The sequence below is a fragment of the Pseudorca crassidens genome, chromosome 8, assembly GCF_039906515.1.
Source record: "Pseudorca crassidens isolate mPseCra1 chromosome 8, mPseCra1.hap1, whole genome shotgun sequence".
NCBI lineage: Eukaryota > Metazoa > Chordata > Mammalia > Artiodactyla > Delphinidae > Pseudorca > Pseudorca crassidens.
Window position 1 is genome coordinate 73,779,706 of NC_090303.1, and position 15,331 is coordinate 73,795,036.

Sequence of the window (15,331 nt, forward strand, 5' to 3'; positions counted from 1 at the left end):
TCCACTTATCCCTGAAGAATAATGTTCCTTTAGAATCAAAAAAATATACTGCCATTTTAATTTTTTTATGGTTATGGAAAGTATATAGCCATGAAACATCAATTTGTTGAGAAGATTGATCACAGGACCTCATGGACTAGTTGAAAGCCCCAGAATGCAAGATAATAGTAGCCACAGTCACAAGTTGAATCAAACACTCCAACGATTTAAGTAAAGACTTTTATCCTCATTTTAGAGATGAAGAAACTGAAGCTCAAACAGGTTATCAGACTCGCTTACAATCACACAGGAAGAAAAGTGAATTTGACTTCTTGTCTTTTGAGTACAAGGAGGGTATTCTTTCAATTGCAAGTTATTTATTATCAGCGCACAAGAATAGTAAAACTCCAGGCCCTGCAATTAGAAAAAAATATGTCCCATATCTGTATACAAATATGAATCAATTGACTCTACTCTGTAGCGGAAAAACCTTTGGGGTTGCTTCCCCATTATTAGTTGAGTTTGGCTTGATTCACTTTTGATTTTGTATTATTTTGTGTTTCACTTCATCTATGTTGTAACCACCTTATGGTGCAAGACCTGGGTTTTCCATACAAGTGGGGTAATGCTATAATTGAAAGCTACCATCAGAAAATATGAACTCTAGATAAGTGTTTCCTTTTTTAAGATGCTTTCTCCACTTTAGTCTCTAGATCTATGTATTAAATATACACTATTCTGAAGAGTATTAGCCTCCTTACCCATGAGAAATTTTATTTCCCTTATATCATTTTACTGTTACCTTTCCCAAAAACCTTTTACTCCTTTTCACAAGGGTGGATGGGAAGGCAGCAGGTGGAAAGAGCAGAAAATAATATTAGTTTCAGCTTGGCTTATTCTAAATAAATATCATGACTATTCTATTCAGTATATTTAAACTTCCTGCTCTCGGGGATAAATTTAAGAAATGAATAACTGCATATAAAAAGTTGGTAAGAGTTGAAATAATAAAGAAGTTCTTTGTAAGAGCTTTCTTTTATGCCAATTACTTTTGAGAAATAAAGAAAAATCAAAGTGCTAGTTAATATTATAGCATTGGAATATATGGAAAATATTCTTACTGAAACTTCATATATGAGGATACAGGATTCTATTTTCCACACTAATTTGAGCAGACAAACTAAGTAAAACAAAACTTTTTCATTGAAAACAAAAATATATTTGAACATATTTGTTTTAGCCTTTTTAAACTTTTTCCATTTATTTTCAATTATTTTGTGGTAGGTGAAATAATGCCTCCTTCACCAAAGATGTCCACATCTTAATCCCCAGAACCTGTGGATATCTGACCTTACACTATAAAAGGAACTTTGTAGCTGTGATTAAATTAAGGATCTTGAGATGGGGAAATTATCCTGGATTATCTGGATAGGTCCAATGTAACCTCAAGGGAGGGTCCTTATAAAAGAGAGACAGGAGTGTCAGAATTAGACAAAGGAGAGAGATATGACTATGGAAGCAGATGACACAGTTATGAGAATTAAGCCAAAGAATGTGGGCAGCCTCTAGAAGCTAGAAAAGGCAAGGAAACAGATTTTCCCTTAGAAGTTCCAGAAACAAACTAAACCCTGGTGACACTTTGATTTTAGCCCTGTTTAAATGATTTCAGATGCCTATCCTCTAGAATTGTAAGATAATAAATGTGTATTGTTTTAAATCACTAAGTTTGTGGTAATTTTGTTACAGCAGCAATAGGAAACTAATAGGTACTCCTTTTAAATTCTGAGTTTCTCATTCTTGTAGCATTAAGAATCTTGATGATGGCTTCTAGGAAACACCCTGCCTGGAAATTCTAGTGCTATGGGATTTCCTCATCATAGCTGAAGTCATTTGAGGAAAATCCTACAGAGTTCAGTTCCCCAAATCTCATGTCTTTAATTAAGCTCTCAAAGTTATTAAAATGCTCCAATAGCAGAAGTTATAAAGACAAAATGTTCTTTCTTACCCCCTTCCTCCCTTCCTTTCTTCCTCAGTATGATCTGAATAAAGTGTAGGTGAGGACAAATGAAAATAGAAAACTAGGCAGAAGCCAGCTCATAAAGAGAAATAAATACAACCTTAAGCTTTGTGCTTATAGCCCTGATGTCCCATATAAGACTTTTAGCAGGACAGTAATATGATCAACTATTATTTCAGAAATATCCCTTAGGCAACAATATGGAAACTGAATTATTGAAAGACCAAGGCACAAAGAAAACAATTAGGAGTGTTTAGTAATATTCCAGGAGAGAAGAATAGAAGGCCCAAGCTAAGGCAATAGTATTTGATATTAAAAAGATAGGTTAAATATTACCCATAATATAGAGGATAAAAATTTTAAAATATGTACAGGATTTCTGATTCGTTTATACATGTGGTGAAGGGGAAGATTCACATATGATGAAGTGGTGGAGAAGATGGCATTTATCAAAATAAAGAATAAAAGTGGAGGCAAAAGATTAGAAGGAAAGATGATAACTTCAGTATTGGACATAATGAAGTCAGAGTGGCTGTGAAACATCCAACAGGGATGCCTAGTAAACAGCTAGATGTGTGGATTTAGAGAAACAGATATGGTGGCCAGCTTAGAACAAATCACTGAATCAGGGTTTTAGTTAAAATCACACAGGACAAAGAATTAGAATTAAAAAGACAAAATCCAGGTAAAGAACTCTGAGGAATATCAACATGTAATGGGCAGAAAAGACTAAAGAAATCTCAAGAAAGTATAATGAAAATTAGGACAGAATGATATAACAAAGCCAAAGTAGGATAGAATTTCAAGGAAAAAGTGGTTAACAGAGTCAAATAGCACAGGGATGAGGAAATAGAAAGAGCAGGAGATATTGCTGGCAGATTGGGAAATAACTGGGTCACTGGTGACCCTCAGGAGAATGATCTCAGGGACACAGTGAGAATAGAAGTCAGCCTGCAGGGACAGGAGGGACATTGCAAATTGTAAATGAGGAGACCTCGGGGCTTAGCACTAGGCACTTCTACTCTCTCTCCACACTCTCCCCAAAGAGGGTCTCATCTCTTCCCCTGGCTTTAAATACCACCAATATGCTAATGATACCCAAATTTGCAATTCTCTTCCAGAACTCTCTATGAAATGGAAACTGGAATGCAGTAACTTGAAAAGTGAATTGGAGATGACACAGGACTCAGCACCAGACACCTTCTTTCTCATGTATGTGGATGATATCGTCTATCCCCTCAGTTATAAATACCAGTTACACACTAACAAAACATAAATCCCAAAGTTTCTCTCTGGGAGGCCGAGGTTTATGTATATTAGATAAATAGATAGATATCTCACAAATATCGCAAAATTTAAAATTTACATGTCCAACCACTTGTGATAATCCTCCCCAAAGCCTGTTTCTCTTCATTCTTCTCCAAATCAGTTAATGGCATAATTATTCATCCAATTTCTCAACTCAGAAACTGAGCAGTCTTCCTTTTGTCCTTCATTTTCCTTTACCCTCATATATAATCCACCCCATCCATTCTAACTCACAAATGGACCTCAAATATAGTCATCTCTATCTCTAACTACCAGAGCTCTAGTACAAGCCACTATCATCCCTTACTGTGACTCTCTCATTACTCATCTCCCAGCCCCCTCCTTTGCTCTCTTCAACCATTCTTCATACACCCTTCAGAATGGACTTTTTAAATCATAAAATGGATTAACCTCTCTCCTGATTAAAAATCTTTCAGTTGCTTCCCATTTCATCTAGAATAAAGTTCAGTTTCCTTATCGTGGCCTATGGATAGGTTTTTCCCCACCTACCTATTCAACTTCATTTTTCATTTGATCCCTTATGATTATGATCCCTTATTTGACCCATTTTTTTGATAAGCTAATTAAGGCTCATGTTAAGCATGTTAACAAAGCAGCATGCAGAGTTAAAATCAATCGAAGTCTGCTCATCTCTATGCTGGTGTTCTCCGGAAAGTATGTTAATAATCATAATGATAATAATGGCATACATTGCTGATAAGTATAGAAAGTTTGCTTTATGTCAGGCACAGAGCACGGAATGCTACCCACCATGTCTCATATAATCCTCGCAGAAAGCTGTGAGGTGAGTAGCCTTTCTCCGCACTTTCATGAGAAAGTGGAGATAAAGGATAGGTTGAGGAGCTCTGAAGCAAAGCCTGAGTTCAAAGCCTCACTGGTCTCACTACTGAGTCTTTGTTCCTCATCAGAATTGATTATTAAAATGAAGCTGTTTTCCTTTCAAATTAACCAATATTTTTAAATGATAATACCTAGGGCTGAGGAGGAAACAATGCAATAGGTATCTGTGTGAGTTGCTGCTGGGGAAGTAAATTAGTACATTTGCATAGCTTAAGGAAATAATCCTAGATGTGTAAAAGGTTTGAAGCATCAAGATGATCACTGAAACATTATTAACAATGATTCTATAATGTAGAGAACATATACAATTTAAATATATACCCCAGTGGACTCTCTATAGCATTCTTCAAACGGTGAGATTTAATTTATTTCTCTCTTTTACTCAGGTCAAAGGGCTTTACTGCTAAAGCCACTTAATCGTAAAATGACTAGAAAGCATAAACTTTGAAAGCAAAGTTAAAGTAAGCTTCCTTTCTCTCTATTAATCACAAAATTTTTAAAATAGAATTATATATCAAGTGACTCTAACACAAGAGAAAATATGACTATTAAGCAAGCTATTTTAAGAAAAGTATCATTATTTTAGTCATTACTAACACTCTGGCTTTAAGTTCTATCTAGCCTTACCACTGAACTTTAATAGAAGTACATGAGATAGCATCTAAGTCCTGAACATTTACAAAACATTTCCATGGGAAAAGTTAGAATTTTAGGAGTGTTGAAGAGCAGCACATGAATGTCTTTCAAACAGTAACAGGATATTTCAAAATCTCAACATAAATGTATTAGGATGTTCAACCAGCATAAACCAGACCTTATAAAAATGTGCTTACAGCAGACAATAACCTCATTATGTTCTCCCCATAAAATCCAACACTATAATGTGAGAATAAATCATTCTTTCCATCCTTATAATGTTGTTTATGTCTTGCCCAAAGCTGGAGCTCATTTCAAAGTAAATTTCCTAAAGGAACATAAGGATAGATAGATAGGTATATAGATAGATAGATAGATAGATAGATATAAAGGGGCTTGCTTTGAAAAAGCAGCTCAAATAATAATGTCAACCAGATTCTTTTGCCTCTCATCAAAGGTTTTGTTTTGTTTTTCCTTCTCTCATAAATTCTTCTTAGAAGGACTACTCTTAGTGGTAAGGTCAACTTTGCCTTGCCCTAGTCACTAATGACTGAATTGGTAACCTGATATCTGAGAAGTCATTTGCTGTCATAAGTCTATCACCAACGCTTCAGAAGAGTAAGAGAATATAATGCCTTACATTAGGACTTGGCCAAGTTAAGGTAGAGTTTCAATTTTATTGAACTCTATGTGTGCATGGGGTGAAATGTGATTGTTTTGTAGCCTATAAATATATTGCCAGTGCTAGCAAGTGGCAAGACATCTATCTCACTCTAGAAAGTCAAATGCTGCAATGTGTCACTTTCAAACTTCTCTCACTGGTCCCAGGAAAATATGTACAGATTTAGAATAAAGTTATTTAAAGTAGATTCTGGTATACACATACTCCAAAGTTAAATTTTCCAGTTAGACTGTCTCCAGTCAATCTGACCACTTCAAGCTGAAGCCGGTCAAATAAGCAGTCACAGTGGGTCAAAAATCTGTCAGAATGGTTTGCTTCACTGGTGATTACTTTTTGACTGACTTGTGCAGTCAAGTTAATCAAAACAGTCAAACCAGCTTTCCCATGTGTACACGGTCTTAGCTCTTCCTGTGTTAGTAGCTGTGCCCTGTTTAAGTATTTGAAAGAGTTTTATTAAGTTACATTGTTTAAGAGAAACAAGTCAAAAAAGTTATGAGCACCTAGTTTGACAATTAGGGCTCCCCTCAGAGCTGGACCTCAGCTTCAGCACTGGGGAGAAAAGGCTCATGGGGCCTGGGAGGCAAGGGCAGGGGCAGACAAGGGAAAAGCACCATGGGAGCAGGAAGAAACCATATGCCCAGCTCCTAACATTTCTTGGTTATAGAGGGCTGATATGTGTTCTGACAAGGGCTGGTTGTACCTTTTGAAATTAAATAGAAACACTTAGAAAGAATCCAAGGAAGGGTTTGGTGACACAGATATCACTGTTAACAATGGTTTTTGATTCTTGGTGTGAAGAGCCATTTCTGTCAGACAAAAGATAAGCTTTAAGAATCCCCTTAATTTAAAAATGAGGGTGAGGACTATTTAATTTCTCAGCTTGCACAAATGACAACCTTGAACTGCAGTCTGATGTTTCCAAAGCAGTGTTAGAGGAGCAGTTAGGATTATAGGGTTTGGAATCAGCCCACCTGGCTTCAAAGCTGGGCTCCTCACTGACAAGTTGTATGACTTTGGACCACGTATTTCCCTCCCCATATGTAAACACTCTTACCTGTTCACTGAGCACAATAATACTGCTTAATTTCCAGAATTGTTCTGATTACTAAATGACTTAATGTGAGTAAAGCACTTTTATTGGGGAAGGTAAGGAAGACTTGCTGTAGTGAGGCATCTGACCAGAAGATGGTCCACCTCAAGTTCACCATAACTGTGAGAGTATCTTATTCAAAGGAAGGATTTTTATAAAGTACTAGACTTCTTTTATACTCGGGTTTTATGTTTTAAGTCATGCCCCAATTAATAGTTTTACCATTTAATATCTTTATCATTTCTAATAATGATGTTAATAGATACATGGCTGATAAGTATATGTGGACATTGAGCTGGGTGCTTTACCTTTACTTTCTTATTTAATATGAAACCCAATGAGGTATATCAGGTTTACACATGAAGAAATGAGTTTACACATGAGTTTCAATCAAATTACATGACCTGTCTGGGATCAAACAGGTGATTATGACAGAGCTGGTTTTGAAACCTAAGTGCCTTGCTTTAAAACCTATGCTCATTCTAATACACCATGTTTCTAAGAACCTACAATGTAATAAATATCTAACTAATAATAACATATTTCTGGTTCTTCCAGCAAAGAAGAGTAGCTGATATTGCAGGTTTGGGACTTCCTAAAGAGCAACATTTGTCTATTGGGCCTCCAAAGGTATTACAAGTAAATCAGAGGAACCAGGAAGATTGAACACTGACCTGGCATATCCAGAGCCCATGTTCTTCCTACTCTCTACACTGCCACTTTGGGTTCCAAAAAAGTACAAAATTTCTGGACGACAAAACTCACAGATTCCAAAGGATTTAGAGCTATAAAGGATTTTAAAGACTGGTTAATTAAGAAAATACAGGTAGAATATCTCATTAATTGAAGATGGCTCAAGAATCAATTAATAGCCTGAAAACTAAGTAATTCTTGTGACATCAAAACTATTTCATGCCAATTTCTTGGGTGATTTTTCAGAGAGTAGTAATCTCAGAGAGTAATGTACCAAAAGTCTAGACTCTGAAGGAGTATGAATGAATGATACCTCTGGGAAGTGCCCAGCCTTCCAACTAAAACTCAACATAGAGGGTGTAATCCAACATAGAGGTTTAACATCTCAGGAGATTTGCCCTAGGTCAGTTCATCTCTCTGTGATGCCTTATCCTCTAGATGGAAATAAAAGCAGTGAACTCTCTTAAATGTGCCCTATGGTCTGATTAAAGATTGAAAAGGTCTCTAAAAATCCACAGCACTCCCAGGGAAAAATGCTAAATATCATTATCATTATTACACCAAATGCCATAATTTGGTCTCCTCAGATTCCCTTTTTATGTAGATTCCATCAAACTCTGACTTTTGACTTTTTGCCTCTCTGACCAAATCTCCAATGACAAAGCATAGGGAAATGTTGAGGCAATTAGTGGGAAATGGAAGCAATTAATTCCCTTTTTTAGTGGAGACCTGGCCTCTGTGAACCAGTTTAACCAAAAATAATCAATGACCTTTCTCTGACCAAACTGAAGCAAATCTGCTTGATATTTGTCACTGGTTATCCATCTACTGCTTCAACATTAATGAGTCTCTTCACTTTGCCCCTTTCTTTTATGAAATAGAGCCATCTATTCTGGTCCCTTGTTACCTCTGCAACTGCCATTTTTGCAAATTTAATGTAGTCAAAGACCTCGTTATCCATGTATAAGCCTAGGAGCCACTTTTAGCAGAGCTGTGATTTCTGATTTCCCCCAACCCTTCTCCCTTGAACTGTTTCCCCTTCTCTGCTATAAAGATGGGATAAAGCAGAACATTTGTTCAAAATGAATAAAGTAGAACAACAAAGATACAGTTTAAGTTTAAAAGTTCCCCAGAAAAGACTACAGAGTTTACTTAGGTCTAAGACCCTTACAGACCTAGATCTAGGTCGCTGCTCCATCACTTACCCACTGGTCACCTTGGAAAAGTTACCTATCCTTCAAAAGCCTCACTTTTCTCAACAATGGCAATAGCGGACTTGCCTCAAGGGCATGTCAGGCTCAAATGAGGTGATAAAGTCTTTAGTACATGCTGAGAGCCCAATGGATGTTAACTATTATCAACTGTGGAAGAGAAAAGACTATTTCATGTACAATATCTGATTTTGATACTGGTTAAAACTCCTTCTAAGATTACTGCTATCAAGCAGAAGTAATTAACATTCACTGTCTCTCTTTTATCCCTCAATAGAGGACTTAATATTTCAGCTTATGCATTTATTTTATAAATTCTTTCCTTCTCCTAACATATTATAGGATATTTTTGCTTGCTATTTTGTCATTGTTGCTGCTTGTTTTGTCTTTAGACAAATACATCTTAAGCAACTGGTTGTGTTACATATTTCACTTGGTGTGTTCAGTGGGGCTGAATCTAAATGAATTCAGATACTACTTAGTACACCAGTGTTTCCTGAAACAAATAGAAATGAAAATGAACTGGCAATGCAGTTTTAGAAAATATGGAAAAGTAGATGTGACCTATGAAGAAAAGGCAAATTATGCAGAGTTGCTTCATTCTCTACTTCATTTTGCTCTGAGAGCTCTGTCCTAAGGCAGAGTCCTCCAAGGCTATTTTCATAGGAGAGAATATATGAGACAGCAGCCCCTGGTTATGTTCTGTGCTCTAGAAATCTGTCAGAAATGTGAGATCAGGGATCCCATAGGGAGAAGCAGAGAAGTCCTCCCTTTGGGTTGTGACCTTTATTTCCAATCTTAGAGCTCCCATGACCTATCTAAATTTGATAACCTAGGAGCAAATTCAGAACTACTCTTCAAGCACAGGAGACTTTAACACAACCAGACCCCTCTTCCTTCACACTCAGGCCCAGCCCCAGCTGTTCATTCACTCTCCACGCTAGGTATTAATTCAATATAAAATATTCAGCTAACACTCGCACATATACACACACAGACTTATTTAAAGTCACATGGCAAGTTAGTAGCAAGCTAAAAATGCTGAACTTCTGACTTCCTATTTTACAGCACTAAACAGCACTAAACCCAATCAGCACTAAACAAAGCAACCACAAAGAAATCACTGAATCACTTGCAAATATTTCCTTGGCCCACTGGTTTGGGAGCTAATCCATGTTCAGTTTAAGTGGTTATTTTTACAGTGGAAAATGACACAGTCCACCACCTTTGATTTTCTTATGAAGTAGGTTCTACAATATTTTTAGTAAAGAACTTGCCTTCTGTTGTTGCCAGAGGTTCAACAACCTTGCAAAGTATTATCCAGAGACATATAATTGTCTTTGCTGTCTTAAAGCAGATACAGGAGCACTCTACAAACAAAATCTAAAACTTATGACTCTGGTCTTTCATCCCACCAATCTGTGTTCCAAATGGCCAGAGATATCCTGCTAAAACACAATCAGAACAAGCTACTCTTGTTAAAACTGTACAACCCTTAAAAGCATAGTTCTTATGGTCTGCCCCCACCTTAACTCTCCAGCTCTTCTTTATGTTATTCCCCACAATGATTCCAAGCTATAATCAAAGACCCCTGAATGTGCCATGCTTTTCACATCTCTGCTCTGATGGAAAGAGCAAATCATCCATCATGTGAAAAGTGCCTTACATATGTGTAGGACAATCATAAGCTATAGAAGAGGAAAAGTGATTGATTAAATGGAGAGAAACATTTGAGAGATGTCTCTTAGCCTAAGACTAATTAAAGAGAAGCCTAAAAGTTTACCAAACCTTAGAGTCTGATGGTAAAAATGCTACTGACAAAACTTCTGTTACAGACCTCAATAGTTCAGTAGGTTCAAATCTATTTGAATTTGCACAGGATCAAAGGGAGCAGAGAATGTAAACATCCTAGCTGCTGAGGAATTCCCTGCAGACACTAGCTGACAGCATTACCTGTCTATAGAGAGATTTTCAAGGCAAATAGGTACTGGTCAGATTTTTGGGGAGTGTGGAAAGATGTCTAATAGAATGAGTTTTCACCAATGGAGAAAAAAAGGGATACAGTGAAATGTCTGACTGAACACATAACCCTGGCTCAAATGCTTTTCTGGATGGAAATCCACACAAGGAAGCTAAATATCTTTCAGAACCTAATTGTTCATGTGCATAGAACTTTTGAATTGGAAACATGTTCACAAAATAAGGAATAAAGAAAGGAACAAAGGGAGGGATAGAAGAATTCTCTGGCCCAGTGGAAGAAGCTAGAAAGTGAATCACAATCTGTTCCAGTACACAGGCTGAGGAGGAGTGTTTCAGGAAAGGCAAGAAATGATTTGGAAACACTCTTCCATGGTAACTCTTGGGAATAAATGTAAGGGGATATGGAAATTCGTATTAAACCTCAATCTCTTTCCTAGACTCATTCCTTTCAATTGCCTTTTTTTAGTTCTATTTTTGAATTTCACATGTTCTTTCAAATGTGAAGTGATAAAAAGAAAAACAGCAACCTGATGGGCTTTAAGATCATTAGGCTCAACCTCCTGCTGTATTCTGAGAACAATTACAAAATTAGAACCTAGGGTTTTCTGTCCTTAATCAATCTGTTCTTAAAATTGTCACCTAAGGAAATTTCACAACCTATCTTACTATCTCACTTTTCAATAATACAGATCCCCCTAATTTTCCTAATGTTTAACATAAACTACCTGTAATACATTCCCATATCATTCTTTTTTGCTGATGAGTAATTGGCCAAGACATCCATGCTCCAATAGCTACAATTTAATAGAATCACAAAATTATCATCAACTAAGTTCTCACAAGCAAAATAATGTCTGACCAATTTTGGTGTATCTCCAAACACCTATACCCTGACCTACAGATTCCTGAACAGGCTGGTAATTCACAACTCTAGAAAATAAGGGATATTTTTGTATGTTAATTTATTGATACTCATTTTTCTATAAGACTACTGTTAAGCTCTCCCCTCATAGGTTATGTTTTTGAAAACACTTGTGATTCTTACTGTTTTCCTCATACATCCTCTGCTCTATGCCTCCCTGACTCGTCTTCCTAATCTTAGTAAATATAATCAGTAAAACCTGAGCAAGAACTATATTTTGCACTATACATTTGTTTTGGGTTTTTTTGCCAAATAGTATAAAATTTGCAATCTGCTATTTGTAAACATCCCTTCTCTGGATCTGCTATCACTCCATTGTTTAATCCAATATTTTTTACTATAAAGAGTTAATTAAATTTTCCTCCATGAAGAATCTGGTATGTCTAGTGAACTTCATTTTATACAATGATTTGTACAAAAATAAAATTGACTTCTATTTATAATTGATTAATAAAGAATTGATGATTATACATCCACTTGTATATTTATTACTTTATCAGTATCCATCATTATTCCTTTGAATCATATTTCACTAGTTTATTTGAAACTATCATGTAAGAATATTTTCTTTCTTTCAGTTTCTCCTTTCTAACTATTCAAACCACTGTTTTCAAAATTATTTTCCATTTTCACTGTGTTAATTACCACAACTTCTGAAAATGTCACTAATGCTAGACATTTCCATCAGATTTAAATACCTCATAATTATTTTGGCTATCTAAAACTTATAATAAACACTTGTGTCACAGTCATTAAAATTAAGCTGATTTTTAAGGAACTTTTTTCAGTTTGTTTCATTTTTGACATCAGCTCCAACTTCCAGTTCAATAAAATTACTCATACATTGAACTATTCTACTGCTTTGTAATGAAATAGAAATTTTTTAAAAAGTAATGATAATCAAACCAAAGAAATAGACAACATGAAAATTATCTCTATTCCTTTTGTTTTATAGCTAAAAAAAGTTTTCATTCTCAAAATGGAGATTACAAAGTTTGGCCTATTTAAGGTAGCTTCCACCAAAAAAAGTAAAAGATTTAGTATTAATTCCGAAGTTACTTGAAAGTGTAAAGCTACACTCAGATTCATCTAAAATAGAAGTGAAGCAGAATTGTCTGAATAATCTTGATAATGAACTCTATATTCTGCTTCACTTTGCTTTGTTGACACAGTCTCTGAACAGGGAAGAACTGTGAAAGTTATTTTAAATTCTCTTAACTTTAAATGAAGTTTCTAGTAAATAAGTTACTAAAAAGCTACCCAAAATGAATTAAAGATTACCTCAGGTTTATTTTCTTCTCAAAATGTGTATTCCCAATGAAACATTTTAAGATGATACCGAAAGCATGGGATTATAATTCATATAAACAAATATATATAAAATATATTTTTATGTACATATATATAAACAAATATATATATAATCTTCCAGGCCCTACTACAACTCTGCTAATTATTACAGTTGAAAACTATTACTAATAAACTAATTGAAAACTATTATAATAAAAAGTTATTGCTTTGGGATTTTGACATCTCCTACACAAATTTTTCAGATTCAAATCTCCATAAAAAACAGAATAACTTTTAATGCTGGAAAAATAATATATGCTAAAATACTATCTGGTGTTATTTCTGCTATGAATAGTATGCATATTTTCTTACCTTTAATAGCCAATAAAATGTATATTGCTAAAAGTAGAAATTAACATTTACTCATAAAATAACATAAAAGATGCAATAAAATGTTAAATCATGTTCTAATTTAGTAAATATCCAGGAATATTAAACTGGAAGAAGAAATTCCTTTGGTTATCATGAAATAAAACAGTGATTTCTATATCTTGATTAAAATAAGACATTAATAGATTGAGTTTTAGATATATTTTACCCAAATTACAGCAAATCATAGCTCAACTACTCTAATATCCTGATATCCAGTGATCATGCAAGATGAAACTATAATTATCAGCAAGTCACACATATCAAAGTAAAATAGGTATTGATTAGACTTGTCTTTCACAGTTTAAAGTACAGAAAATTAACTTGCCAGTTTAGTTACCTACCAGCAATGACTGGATTCTATCAGTGTTATCACCTTTACAAACAGCACCGAATTATAATCCCTCTTCCCATAACATAAGCACCATGCCACAGGAGACAACCAAAGTAAACGTCCTGATCATGAATAATGAATAGTTTGGACTGGTTGGAATCCACTTAGTTGAGGAAAGAGAAAAGAGAAGTGGCTCATTAGGGCATTTCCTGAACCTTGGTTGGAATTTCAGTTAAGGAAGAAGAAATGACACAGCAGTTTCATGTACGGGGACTTCCTTTCTTTATGTGAAATATGCTACCAATTTGAGAAATAGCACTCCAACAAAAGTACTCCACAGTAATGTGACCACAGTAAAAGCTCTAGTTGATCCCATTATTGCCCCATAATCAATATTTCTTCCCAGAATAAACACAAGCAGTAAATGGTTGTTATCAAAATGGACTAAGGTCCCACATTTATTGCGACGTGTCAAGTCTCACACTTAACGTTTCTTCAAAAAGCTGACCTGCACCAATTTTCAGTTTTTAAGAATTGCAGTTTTGTTAAGAGTGTTAACAGATTTTGAGTTTTTGCTTTAGGCCATTAAATTTCCCATATTTCATATAATCACATTTTCCTTACATATGATTTTGCTCTCAAATTCCAGGATAATTTTCATCTTGTCCAGGAATATTTTATTTTCCTATGTAGTCGGAAGATATATATTTCAACTTATAAGATTTCTAATTTTTATTATTATTTTTCATATCCCAGTGTGACATATTTTTAAGGGACATGAGTACTGGTTACTCACGCACTACCTTTATAAATGAAACATCTAAAGAGGTCTCATTTTATATATTAGTTACCTGCATGAAAGTAAAAACCTAAAGATACAACTTTGTTTCATGCAAAGGTTACATTCAAATTCCTCTCTTTGTGTTTTATAAAATCATGCAATTGGGCTTCCCTGGTGGCACAGTGGTTGAGAATCTGCCTGCTGATGCAGGGGACACGGGTTCGAGCCCTGGTCTGTGAAGATCCCATATGCCGCGAAGCAACTAGGCCCGTGAGCCACAATTACTGAGCCTGCGTGTCGGGAGCCTGTGCTCCGCAACAAGAGAGGCCGCGATAGTGAGAGGCCCTGCACACCGCGATGAAGAGTGGCCCCCACTTGCCGCAACTGGAGAAAGCCCTCGCACAGAAATGAAGACCCAACACAGCCATAAATAAATAAATAAATAAATAAAATATATAAAATCATGCAATTAAATTGACATTGATGTTTGTCAAGGAGTGAGGTTTATGTGAAAATGTCTCAGCACTTTATGTCTCCTCTGAAGAACTGCAAAACTATTAAGTAAAAATTTTAAAAGTTCTCTCATTATCAATAACTAATTTTTGAGTCACCTTACATCTTCTTATGATGTTATCACACATTTAAATCTCCTAAGGTGATGGGAAGGAGTAAGTACTTAATTTAGAGCAAAGGTGATTGATTTAAGCTAATTTTAGAAAGAAAAGATTAATAAGAAACATTGTTAAGAAAGAGAAACATATGGGATTTTAACTCATATTAGAGACTACTTCAGATAGAATTATAATTTGAAACACATTTGTGTGATTCAGAAGGTAAGTTTTGAAGCTCTATTATTATAAGGGCATACATTTTGGTTTTTGAAAAGTTGGAAATGCACACGTGGACACACAAACCTGAAGCAAAAGGCACCAATGTGTTAACAGTGCTTATATCTTAATGATGGTCTAGAGGAGCACTTAAGATATTTTAAAAGTTTTGTTTACCTATAGCTTCTATATTTTATATAATAAACATGTTTGTAATTTGTATTAAAATATAGTTTTGATTTTAAAAATAGTTTGTACACCAAAACATTTAAGGATAGTATACTACTTTGT

The 15,331-nt window shown here is 35.2% G+C and overlaps 1 protein-coding gene across 3 annotated transcripts in view; it reads right to left on the minus strand.

Moving 5' to 3' along the window:
• Positions 1-15,331, minus strand: part of TFEC (transcription factor EC) — a 155,931-nt gene that overhangs the window by 66,841 nt on the left and 73,759 nt on the right. For 2 of the 3 annotated variants that reach the window (XM_067746794.1, XM_067746792.1), the window contains exon 1: positions 13,443-13,573. The exons of the other annotated variant lie outside the window; for it this stretch is intronic. The gene's annotated coding sequence lies outside the window, so the exon portion shown is untranslated. Of the gene's footprint in view, positions 1-13,442; positions 13,574-15,331 lie in introns of those variants that run through there. 3 annotated transcript variants of the gene reach the window in all.